This window comes from Moschus berezovskii, chromosome 13, assembly GCF_049115385.1.
Source record: "Moschus berezovskii isolate FMDL1 chromosome 13, NW_MosBer_1.0, whole genome shotgun sequence".
Lineage (NCBI taxonomy): Eukaryota > Metazoa > Chordata > Mammalia > Artiodactyla > Moschidae > Moschus > Moschus berezovskii.
Genome location: NC_142472.1, coordinates 1,557,331 through 1,570,149, shown reverse-complemented (window position 1 = coordinate 1,570,149; position 12,819 = coordinate 1,557,331).

The following is a 12,819-nucleotide window of genomic DNA, read 5'->3' as shown; positions in this document are numbered from 1 at the left end:
GACCGGGGCCCAGGAACTTGCGTTCTCAATGCTCGGTTTGTTCCAACCTGGACCAGGCAGCCCACAGTGCCGGCTAACCCCCACCCAGGGTGGGCTGCAGGCTTGGGACGGGTGGTCACTCAGACCGCGGGGAGGTCAGGCCTGGCCCATTTTACGTGTCAGCTTGAGGGGCCACTGGGTGTTGGGACGCGGTCCTATGTTATTCTGGATGTTTCTGGATGAGGTTGCTGGGTGGGGGAGTGGACTGAGGGACCACAGCCCCCCTAGTGAGGGTGAGGGTGAGGGCGTAAGTGTCTCTCAGTCGTGTCCGACTCTTTGCAGCCCCGCGGACTGCTCCTCTGTCCGTGGGATTCTCCAGGCCAGAATACTGGAGTGGGCTGCCATTTCCTTCTCCAGGGGATCTTCCTGCTTCAGGGATGGAACCTGGGTCTCCTGCATGGTGGGCAGATTCTTTCCCTGGGTGGGCCTCTGCAGTCCGTCCTGAACAGAAGGAAGAAGGAATAGGCTGGCCCTCCCGTCGAGGGAATTCCTCACACCCGCCCTGACCGCCTTTGATCCGAGACATTGTCTTTCTCCTGCTTCGGAGTTGAGCTGAGACAGCTCTGCCCCTGGTCTTGGGCCTGACGGACGCAGCCTGGGGCAGGCGGCACAGACTCTGGTCTCGGGCCTGATGGAGGCAGCCTGGGGCGGGCGGCACAGGCTCTGCTGGGCCCGGCCTGCCTGCACGTCTCAGGACATGTTGGCCCCCAGTTCCTCTGAGTTGGTCAGTCGGTCAGTCTCAGGCTGATTCTGTTCCTCTGGGGAACCTGATCAGGACCCACCTGGGTAGTAGAGAACTTGGTCTCAGCCCAAAGAGAGACCTGGTGCCTGGGAGGGCCCTGCTGAGCCCTGGCGTGTCCCAGGTATAGGCGTGTCTTGTGATGGGGAGGGGATGGGGCCATGTCACACCCACACGGTGACTGGGGTCGGGGACTGGCCACACAGAGAGACCAGCCCCGGGTTTCAGCCTGGCCTCTGGGAGGACAGAGGGCTGGAGATCAGGCAGCGACTCAGTCACGCCTGTGATGAAGCCACCGCACACACTCGGAGGTTGAGGCTGAGCCGAGTGCCCCGGGCAGGGACCCCATCGATGGGACAGGAGGTGGTGTCCTGAGGACAGGGCCGCGCCGCCTGTGGACGCCCCCACCCCGTCTTGTGTGCCTGCCTCAGCCAGAAAGGAAGAGACGCGTCCGTTTGTTTTCATGAACCTGTGATCATGGGAGCCGTGCTTCCCTGAGCTCTGTGATTTGTTCTAGCAGACGTGGGTCACGATGGTGCTCGTGAAGACCCCTGAGGGTGCAGACAGCCAGTCTGGAGCGCGGGTGCTCTGGGGACCCCGGGGTGATGGCTGGGGTTGGAGGGGATGGCTGGTCCCTCCGGTCATGTGGTGTGGCCACCCCTTCCTCATCGCAGTGACCTCCCTGGGTGGGAGGTGGGCTCAGCTCTGCTCCCCACTGGGGTCAGGACGCCCGCCCTGTGGGGGGCCCAGGCCCGCTCTGTGAATGCACAGAATGTGGGGCCTTGGCTGCGGATTGGGCGGAGGGGGTACCAGCCCTGGTCTCGGGGTGTCTGAGGGAAAGCAACCATCCTGCAGAGAGCCACTGGTCTAGAAGGCTGGCAAGAGACACGCCCTGTTTTGCATCCTGAATCGCGGGACTGTGTGTTTTCCTCAGCCGTCCCCTGCCCTCTGCAGTGGGGAAACCAGATAGCCCTCATCACAGGGAACAATCCGCTTCTGTAACCGGCCCATCCACACGCTGACAGGTTATGTAACAGTTCTCATTGTCCTCACTTGTCTAAGAATAAAAACATTTTATTCTGCAAGTAAGGCAGCATACTCTATAATCTGATCTTTTGATGAAGCAAAGAAAAGCCGGTTTATTTTTAGATAATAAACGTGCTGATAAGTCCTAATTTGGCTCCAGCGCCTGTAAGCGCCCGATGCAGTCAGCCTGCACCCTCTTCTCTGTGGGCACACAGGCGTGGCCGTGCCACCCGCCGGCACGTGGCAGCTTTCCGGGTCCGATCCACAAAGAGGCTGCTGTTGGTTCTCCACAAAGAAGAGAATTCAAGTCAGAGTGTTTTCTTCGGCTCAAAACTCTCTCTTCCCTCCCGTGATGATTTCCAGTCTGGCTTTTCTTGTGTTTGTCTCTAGGTTGCAAGCAAGTAGGTTTTAAAAATGAATCCTCATCTCTCCTCTCCATAGTGTGGTTTTAGGAATTAAGTGGGGGTCTGTTGCTAGAGGTAAAGAACCCGCCTCCCAATGCAGGAGACACAAGAGATGTGGGTTCGATCCCTGAGTCGGGAAGATGCCCTGGAGGAAGGCATGGCAACCTACTCCAGGATTCTTGCCTGGAGAATCCCATGGACAGAAGAGCCTGGTGGGCTACAGTCCATGGGGTCACAGGGTCCGACACAACTGAAGTGACTTAGCGTGCATGCACTTAGGATAAAGATCACTCTGAGTGCAGGAGGCTTTGTGGCTCCTCCACGTGGTCAAAGTATGAATGTGAAAGTGTTCGTCACTCAGTCCCGTCTGACTCTTTGCAGCCCCATGGACTGTAGCCCACCAGGCTCCTCTGTCCATGGGATTCTCTGGGCAAGAATCCTGGAGTGGGTTGCCATTTCCTTCTCCAGGGAATCTTCCTGACCCAAGGATCGAACCCAGGTCTCCTGCATTGCAGGCAGATTCTTTACCATCTGAGCCACCAGGGAAGCCCTAATACTGGAGTGGGTAGCCGTTCCTTTCTCCAGGGAAATCTTCCTGACCCAAGAATTGAACCCTGGTCTCCTGCAATGCAGGCGGATTCTTTATCAGCTGAGCCACCTGGGACGTGGGGGCCTCTTACTTTTGGAGCCTGGCTGGCTGGACATGGGAGAGGGACGAAAGCGAATGGCTGAGGCTTGGACACTCAGTGTTGGCCTGCTGGCCAGGGGTGTCTGGGGTGTCACAGGGGCAGCAGGCGAGGCTGTGGAGATGCCTGGGCTGGGGGGAGCCCCGTCTGACCCGACAGCCCAGGCAGAGTGTTTTTCATCCTGTCCGAGGGCAGCACGGAAATCAGTCCTTTCTGTTGAATGAAGGGTGTGGTTTCCAGGAAGCGTCCGCACGTGCCAGGCTCTGGGTGAGAAGGAGGGGAAGCCGGAGCTCGCCCGGGGTGCCGGGGCGGGACGTGGCGCCCGGGGACACGAGGCGGTGGTGCAGCTGCTAACTCCCGCGGGGGGCACCGTCCCCAGCGGAGCGGTAGGCCGGGGAGGGCGCAGGAAGACGGCTGCAGGCGCCCACAACCGGGCCCAGGACGGGCAACGAGGGACCCACGTGGAGGACGGGGTGACGGCCGGGGGTCTCGAGGTCGGGAGGTGGGCCCGAGTGTCCACACGGGCCCTGAGCCGGGGCGCTGCCAGGAGGGCCAGAGGGCGACGCGACGAGGGGCAGCGAGGCCCCACGTGAGCGGCGGCCGCGAACCGGCGGGCTTCCGGAAGCGGAAGTGGAGGCGGGAGGCCCCGCCCCTTCCGGCCCCGGGGCGTATCCCAAAGAAGCGCGTGCTTCCGCCCCGCGAAGCTGCTGCTGCACTTCTGGCCTCGGGGCCGTCAGGGGACCTGTGTGGAGAGCGGCCGCCGCGCGTTCGCCGTCTCGGGCGCTGGGTGCAGCCTGTGCTCCGCCGCGGAGCCCGTCAGAGACGCAGCCCCTGTGTCAGCGCCAGCCGGGTCGAGGCAGCGCGTGCGTTTGAGAGCGGAGCTGGCCCTGCGCGCCCGGGGCGAGGCGAGCGGGGCAGGGACGGCCGCGGCAGGAGGGCCCGGCTCCTCGGCCGCCCCTAAGGGGCCTTGAGAGAGGCGCTCTTGAAGACAGGCCAGCTGCTAGAGAGCGGGCCACCTCTCTGCTCGTCTGGTGATTCCTCACGGCCACATTCAGGCTGCGTGGAGCGGGGCCGGGGCTCATCACACCACCTCTCCCAGGAGTCACCTTTGAACAGCCCCGTGACTGTCTGTTATCATCAGCCTCTTAGGAGGACACCTCCCAGGCATGTCCGTTTCATGTTCCTCTCTTCTCCTTCTTAGTATTTTGTATATGCTTATAGAAACAAGGTCCGGTGCTGTAAAGAGCAATATTGCATAGGAACCTGGAATGTTAGGTCCATGAATCAAGGCAAATTGGAAGTGGTCAAACAGGAGATGGCAAGAGTGAACGTCGACATTCTAGGAATCAGTGAATTAAAATGGACTGGAATGGGTGAATTTAACTCGGATGACCATTATATCTACTACTGTGGGCAGGAATCCCTTAGAAGAAATGGAGTAGCCATCATGGTCAACAAAAGAGTCCGAAATGCAGTACTTGGATGCAATCTTAAAAATGACAGGATGATTTCTGTTCGTTTCCAAGGCAAACCATTCAATATTACAGTAATCCAGGCCTATGCCCCAACCAGTAATGCTGAAGAAGCCGAAGTTAATCGGTTCTATGAAGACCTACAAGACCTTTTAGAACTAACATCCAAAAAAGATGTCCTTTTCATTCTAGGGGACTGGAATGCAAAAGTAGGAAGTCAAGAAACACCTGGAGTAACTGGCAAATTTGGCCTTGGAGCACGGAATGAAGCAGGGCAAAGGCTAATAGAGTTTTGTCAAGAGAATGCACTGGTCATAGCAAACACCCTCTTCCAACAACACAAGAGAAGACTCTACACATGGACATCACCAGATGGTCAACACCGAAATCAGATTGATTATATTCTTTGCAACCAAAGATGGAGAAGCTGTATACAGTTAGCGAAAACAAGACCAGGAGCTGACTGTGGCTCAGATCATGAACTCCTTATTGCGAAGTTCAGACTTAAATTGAAGAAAGTAGGGAAAACCACTAGACCATTCAGATATGACCTCAATCAAATCCCTTATGATTATGCAGTGGAAGTGAGAAATAGATTTAAGGGACTAGATCTGATTGATAGAGTGCCTGATGAACTCTGGACGGAGGTTCGTGACATTGTACAGGAGACAGGGACCAAGACCATCCCCATGGAAAAGAAATGTAAAAGAGCGAAATGGCTGTCTGAGGAGGCCTTACAAATAGCTGTAAAAAGAAGAGAGGCGAAAAGCAAAGGAGAAAAGGAAAGATATAAGCATCTGAATGCAGAGTTCCAAAGAATAGCAAGGAGAGATAAGAAAGCCTTCCTCAGTGATCAATGCAAAGAAATAGAGGAAAACAACAGAATAGGAAAAACAAGAGACCTCTTCAAGAAAATTAGAGATTCCAAGGGAACTTTTCATGCAAAGATGGGCTCGATAAAGGACAGAAATGGTATGGACCTAACAGAAGCAGAAGATATTAAGAAGAGGTGGCAGGAATACACAGAAGAACTGTACAAAAAAGATCTTCATGACCAAGATAGTCACGATAATGTGATCACTGACCTAGAGCCAGACATCTTGGAATGTGAAGTCAAGTGGGCCTTAGAAAGCATCACTACGAACAAAGCTAGTGGTGGTGATGGAATTCCAGTTGAGCTATTTCAAGTCTTGAAAGATGATGCTGTGAAAGTGCTGCACTCAATATGCCAGCAGATTTGGAAAACTCAGCAGTGGCCACAGGACTGGAAGAGGTCAGTCTTCATTCCAATCCCAAAGAAAGGCAATGCCAAAGAATGCTCAAACTACTGCACAATTGCACTCATCTCACACGCTAGTAAAGTCATGCTCAAAATTCTCCAAGCCAGGCTTCAGCAGTATGTAAACCGTGAACTCCCAGATGTTCAAGCAGGTTTTAGAAAAGGCAGAGGCACCAGAGATCAAATTGCCAACATCCGCTGGATCATGGAGAAAGCAAGAGAGTTTCAGAAAAACATCTATTTCTGCTTCATTGACTATGCCAAAGCCTTTGACTGTGTGGATCACAATAAACTGTGGAACATTCTGAAAGAGATGGGAATCCCAGACCACCTGACCTGCCTCTTGAGAAACCTGTATGCAGGTCAGGAAGCAACAGTTAGAACCGGTCATGGAACAACAGACTGGTTCCAAATAGGAAAAGGAGTGCGTCAAGGTTGTATATTGTCACCTTGCTTATTTAACTTATATGCAGAGTACATCATGAGGAACGCTGGGCTGGAAGAAGCACAAGCTGGAATCAAGATTGCTGGGAGAAATATCAATAACCTCAGATATGCAGATGACACTACCCTTATGGCAGAAAGTGAAGAGGAACTCAAAAGCCTCTTGATGAAAGTGAAAGAGGAGAGTGAAAAGGTTGGCTTGAAGCTCAACATTCAGAAAACAAAGATCATGGCATCTGGTCCCATCACTTCATGGGAAATAGATGGAAAAACAGTGGAAACAGTGTCAGACTTTGTTTTTTTGGGCTCCAAAATCACTGCAGATGCTGATTGCAGCCATGAAATTAAAAGACGCTTGCTCCTTGGAAGGAAAGTTATGACCAACCTTGATAGTATATTAAAAAGCAGAGACATTACTTTGCCGACCAAGGTCCGTCTAGTCAAGGCAATGGTTTTTCCCGTGGTCATGTATGGATGTGAGAGTTGGACTGTGAAGAAAGCTGATCGCCGAAGAATCGATGCTTTTGAACTGTGGTGTTGGAGAAGACTCTTGAGAGTCCCTTATACTGCAAGGAGATCCAACCAGTCCATTCTAAAGGAGATCAATCCTGGATGTTCATTGGAGGGACTGATGCTAAAGCTGAAACTCCAATACTTTGGCCACCTCATGAGACGAGTTGACTCACTGGAAAAGACTCTGATGCTGGGAAAGGTTGGGGGCGGGAGGAGAAGGGGACGACCGAGAATGAGATGGCTGGATGGCATCACCGACTCTGTGGACATGAGTTTGAGTGTACTCCGGGAGTTGGTGATGGACAGGGAGGCCTGGCGTGCTGTGATTCATGGGGTCGCGGAGAGTCGGACACGACTGAGCGACTGAACTGAACTGAACTGAACTGAACTATACTGCTGCTGCTGAGTCGCTTCAGTCGTGCCCGACTCTGTGCGACCCCATAGACGGCAGCCCATCAGGCTCCCCCGTACCTGAGATTCTCCAGGCAAGAACACTGGAGTGGGTAGCCGTTTCCTTCTCCAATGCATAAAAGTGAAAAGTGAAAGTGAAGTCGCTCAGTCGTGCCCGACTCTTCGTGACCCCATGGACTGCAGCCTACCAGGCTCCTCCATCCAGGGGATTTTCCAGGCAAGAGTACTGGAGTGGGGTGCCATTGCCTTCTCCGATTTTGTATATAAGTACTCTGAAATTAGTTAAGTGTCCTCATTAAAATTCCCATTTATATATTCATTCGTTCACCCATATCCACATAAACTCATGTGCAGTTGTTTAAAGGGCTTTGCTCTGTTACTGTATAGCCCCAATAGTTAGAGCTGTGGTTTCCCCAGTGGTCATGTATGGATGTGAGAGCTGGGCTATGAAGAGGGCTGAGTGCTGAAGTATTGATGCTTTTGAACTGTGGTGTTGGAGAAGACCTTTCAGAGCCCCTTAGACTGCAAGGAGATCCAACCAGTCCATCCTAAAGGAAATCAGTCCTGAATATTCATTGGAAGGACTGAATCTGAGGCTGAAGCTCCAATACTTTGGCCACCTGATGAGAAGAACCAGCTCATTTGAAAAGACCCTGATGCTCGGAAAGATTGAAGGAGAAGGGGACAACAGAGGACGAGATGGTTGGATGGCATCACCGACTTGATGGACATGAGTTTGAGTAAGCTCTGGGAGTTGGTGATGGACAGGGAGGCCTGGCGTGCTGCAGTCCATGGGGTCGCAAAGAGTTGACCATGACTTAGCAACTGAACAGCAGCTCTGTTTCCACCATCACTTCCTTTGATATGTGAATTCCCTGTTCAGCCAGAGAAGCCCTGCAGGCAGCTCGTACTCCTGGCCTGTTGCCACTGCTCCGGGAGAAACTTCCTGCTCTCCAACACAACGCGGTATCCAGGTCCAGACCAGGGACCCTGGGTTCCTTTAGTGGTTCCCCCTTTATGCTTCAACCTGAGGGTCCAGCCGCAGTCACACACGGCTGTGATGGGGGCAGAGGGCTCCTCCCCCACCCCCAGCAGGAGGCTGTTGCAGGGTCCCCCCACCCCCACCATGGGCCACCTTTGCCCGCAGGAGGTCAGGGGGCCCACCCGGGGCGCCCCCCCCCGCCTGAGCAGCGGTCCCTGCCCGTCACCGAGGTCTTCCTTGTCCTTCACTGCTCTGCTGCTGCTGTTCTCTGGTAACTGAAGAGCCCTGCTTATCTCTTCTGGTTCAAATGAATCCCCCGTGTTGCTTTATCGAAACGTTTGTTGCCGCAGTGACTGTTGATTGCAGACGGACAGCATTTCTCCCCCGGCCTTTTCAAGGGCCGATCACTATGGCAACCATATTACGGAAAATTGCTTTGTCTCCTTAAAATACCCTTCAGAGAAAGGTCATTCGGCATTAACATTTTCCGACTAAACCTAGCGAAGTCAGCGATGGGAAGAACACATTCCCCGTGCCTGCATGTTTTCAGGCTTGCGGTTTCAGGAAACTCAGAACAGGGCTGCATGTTGGGAGGAGAGAGTCCTCACACTGATGCGTGTGTGTGTGCTGGCAAAGTTGAGAAAGCGTGTTTATTCGGGTCAGTGGTTGCAGTGCGCACCTTAGTGGCTCTTGGGAGTGACCGATTGCTGGTTCCTGGTCCTGGGTGGGGGTTGAGGTGGAGACGGGCACCCTGCTCCTGGTGGGCCTGGAGGAAGCGTGGAGCCCCAGGGAAAGATGGCCCTGCGGGCAGAGGGGCCCTGGAGCCCCAATGCCTACGTGCGGCGCCCATGGAGGGATGGCCGTCCCGCTACATGGGCGTCCTGCTAGGGCCCGGGGTGGGTCACACAATGGAACATGCTTTCTTGCTGTTTTCCACTGACCCTCGGGAGTTTTATGTAACCGCTCTTGAGTGGTAGGTTGTTTTTGTTTTTCAGAGTAAGAACCATTTGAACTGGCTTCTGGGTTCCTCTGCCTTTTCCTTTTCCAGGAAGGAGAAGAGCGCATGAAGGTGTGTCTTAGAGCTCGTCTCTAGCCACACGGAGTTAAAGTTGCGTCTTGAGTCCCACTCTGCTTCCTCCTCAGGGACGGCCCTCCATCAGACTCGCGCGGGAGGCGAGTGCAACATGCACGTGGCCCTGCGTGCCCCGGGGGTACATCGGCGCCCCGCCCGCCCCCAACGCCCGGGATGGCCACCGCTCGGTTTCACTGCCGACCGGGGCTTTTCCTGCCTCTTTCTCCACAGTCCCCTTGAGGAGCCGTTTCACCCGCACGTACTGTGTACCAGGAGCTCTTGGGAGCACGCTTTTCACCTTTTAACTCCTGATTTTCTCAGTAACCCAAGGAAGCAGGTACTGTTAACCTGTGAAAAAACAGACCCAGAGGGGTTAAGGCATCGGTGCAGACACAGCGAGGAAGCGGCGGGGCTGGGCCTCAACCCGGGGCTGCCGTGTGGCTGGAGCATCAGCTTTGTGCCCTGCACGCTGGCTTCCTGTCCTGGAGAGTCAGGTTTAGCTGCTCGTAGCCTCTGCGCCCATCCTTCCAGCACCCTGTCTGCATCACTGATGCCCGGGTTCTCCTGCGCCCTCTGCCCCCCTCTCTTGCCATCCTGACTCACCTGGGGGTGTTTCAGCGTGAACTTCCCAGGAACGAGGCTGCCCTGACTCACCATTGCTGTTCTGGCCCCCCTGCACATCAGAAACACTCTGTATTCCAATTCGCCCAGTCAGCCCCAAAATGCCTTTCATGTACCCTTTCAATCCAGGAACCCTTGAGGATCACGTTATGGCTGTTCGAGCATCTCTCTTATTTCCTTTAGTCTTCAGCTGCTTTTCCCCTCCCCTCACGACGTGGACGCCACACAGTCCAGCCGAGCTGTCTCGTGCGGTGTCCACGGCCTGGACTGTGCGCTGGTTTCCTCGGGATTCAGTTAGGGTCGAACGTTTGGGCAGGAGGGCTGCACAGGTGATCTGTGTCCCTCCTGTCTCGTTGCATTGGCTAGCTCTAATCATTTGGCTGAGATGACTACCAGGCTTGCCCAGTGTAAGCTGCATGGCCCTTTCTGAAAATGATAAGAAATCTGTGGGATGGGACACTGAAGCTATGTGAACATCCAGCCCCCAACTGCCTTCACCCATGATTTTTGTCATCCTCAGCTGCGGTTGCAGATCCTCTAATTCTGTTGTTCCTCCTACATTTATAACTGATTTTCTTTCGTAAGTTCAGTTCAGTTCAGTCACTCAGTTGTGTCTGACTCTTTGCGACCCCATGGACTGCAGCACGCCAGGCCTCCTGTCCATCACCAGTGCCTGGAGTTTACCCAAACTCATGTCCCATCGAGTCAGTGATGCCATCAAACCATCTCATCCTCTGTTGTCCCTTCTCCTCCTGCCCTCAATCTTTCCCAGCATCAGGGCCTTTTCAAATGAGTAAGTTCTTCGCATCAGGTGGCCAAAGTATTGGAGTTTCAGCTTCAACATCAATCCTTCCAATGAACGCTCAGGACTGATTTCCTTTAGGATGGACTGGTTGGATCTCCTTGCAGTCCAAGGGACTCTCAAGAGTCTTCTCCAGCACCACAGCTCAAAAGCATCAGTTCTCGTTGCTCAGCTTTCTTTATGATCCAGCTCTCACATCCATACATGACCACTGGAAAAACCATAGCGTTGACTAGACGGAGCTTTGTTTGCAAAGTAATCTCTCTGCTTTTTAATATGCTGTCTAGGATGGTCATAACTTTCCTTCCAAGGAATAAGCATCTTTTAATTTCATGGCTGCAATCACCATCTGCAGTGATTTTGGAGCCCAGAAAAATAAAGTCAGCCACTGTTTCCACTGTTTCCCCATCTATTTGCCATGAAGTGATGGGACCAGATGCCATGATCTTAGTTTTCTGAATGTTGAGCTTTAAGCCAACCTTTTCACTCTCCTCTTTCACTTTCATCAAGAGGCTCTTTAGTTCCTCTTCACTTTCTGCCATAAGGGTGGTGTCATCTGCATATCTGAGGTTACTGATATTTCTCCCGGCAATCTTGATTCCAGCTTGTGCTTCCTCCAGCCCAGCGTTCCTCATGATGTACTCTGCATATAAGTTAAATAAGCAAGGTGACAATATACAACCTTGACGTACTCTTTTTCCTATTTGGAACCAGTCTGTTGTTCCATGTCCAGTTCTAACTATTGCTTCCTGACCTGCGTACAGGTTTCTCAAGAGGCAGTTCAGGTAGTGTGGTATTCCCAACTCTTTCAGAATTTTCCACAGTTTATTGTGATCCACACAGTCAAAGCTTTGACATAGTCAATAAAGCAGAAATAGATGTTTTTCTGGAACTCTCTCACTTTTTCTATGATCTATCAAATGTTGGCCATTTGATCTCTTGTTCCTCTGCATTTTCTAAAATCAGCTTGAATATCTGGAAGTTCATGGTTCACATATTGCTGAAGCCTGCCTTGGAGAATTTTGAGCATTACTTTACTAGCGTGTGAGATGAGTGCAATTGTGCAGTAGTTTGAGCATTCTTTGGCATTGCCTTTCTTTGGGATTGGAATGAACTGACCTTTTCTAGTCCTGTGGCCACTGCCAAGTTTTCCAAGTTTGCTGGCATATTGAGTGCAACACTTTCCCAGCATCATCTTTTAGGATTTGAAATAGCTCAACTGGAATTCCATCACCTCCACTAGCTTTGTTCATAGTGATGCTTTCTAAGGCCCACTTGACTTCACATTCCACGATATCTGGCTCTAGGTGAGTGATCACACCATCGTGATTATCTGGGTCATGAAGATCTTTTTTGTACAGTTCTTCTGTGTATTCTTGCCACCTCTTCTTAATATCTTCTGCTTCTGTTAGGTCCACACCATTTCTGCCCTTTACCGAGCCCATCTTTGCATGAACTGTTCCCTTAGTATCTCTAATTTTCTTGAAGAGATCTCTAGTGTTTCCCATTCTGTTGTTTTCCTCTACTTCTTTGCATTGATCGCTGAGGAAGGCTTTCTTATCTCTCCTTGCTATTCTTTGGAACTCTGCATTCAGATGCTTATATCTTTCCTTTTCTCCTTTGCTTTTCGCTTCTCTTCTTTTCACAGCTATTTGTAAGGCCTCCTCAGACAGCCATTTTCCTTTTTTGCATTTCTTTTCCATGGGGATGGTCTTGGTCCCTGATTCCTGTAAAATGTCATGAACCTCCGTCCAGAGTTCATCAGGCACTCTATCAGATCTAGTACCTTAAATCCATTTCTCACTTCCACTGTATAATCATAAGGAATTTGATTTAGGTCCTATCTGAATGGTCTAGTGGTTTTCCCTACTTTCTTCAATTTAAGTCTGAATTTCGCAATAAGGAGTTCATGATCTGAGCCACAGTCAGCTCCTGGTCTTGTTTTTGCTGACTGTATAGAGCTTCTCCATCTTTGGCTGCAAAGAATATAATCAATCTGATTTTGGTGTTGACCATCTGGTGATGTCCATGTGTAGAGTCTTCTCTTGTGTTGTTGAAAGAGGGTGTTTGCTATGACCAGTGCGTTCTCTTGGCAAAACTCTATTAGCCTTTGCCCTGCTTCATTCCATATTCCAAGGCCAAATTTGCCTGTTAGCCCAGGTGTTTCTTGACTTCCTACTTTTGCATTCCAGTCCCCTATAATGAAAAGGACATCTTTTTTGGTTGTTAGTTCTAGAAGGTCTTATATGTCTTCATAGAACTGTTCAACTTCAGCTTCTTCAGCATTACTGGTTGGGGCATAGACTTGGATTACTGTGATATTGAATGG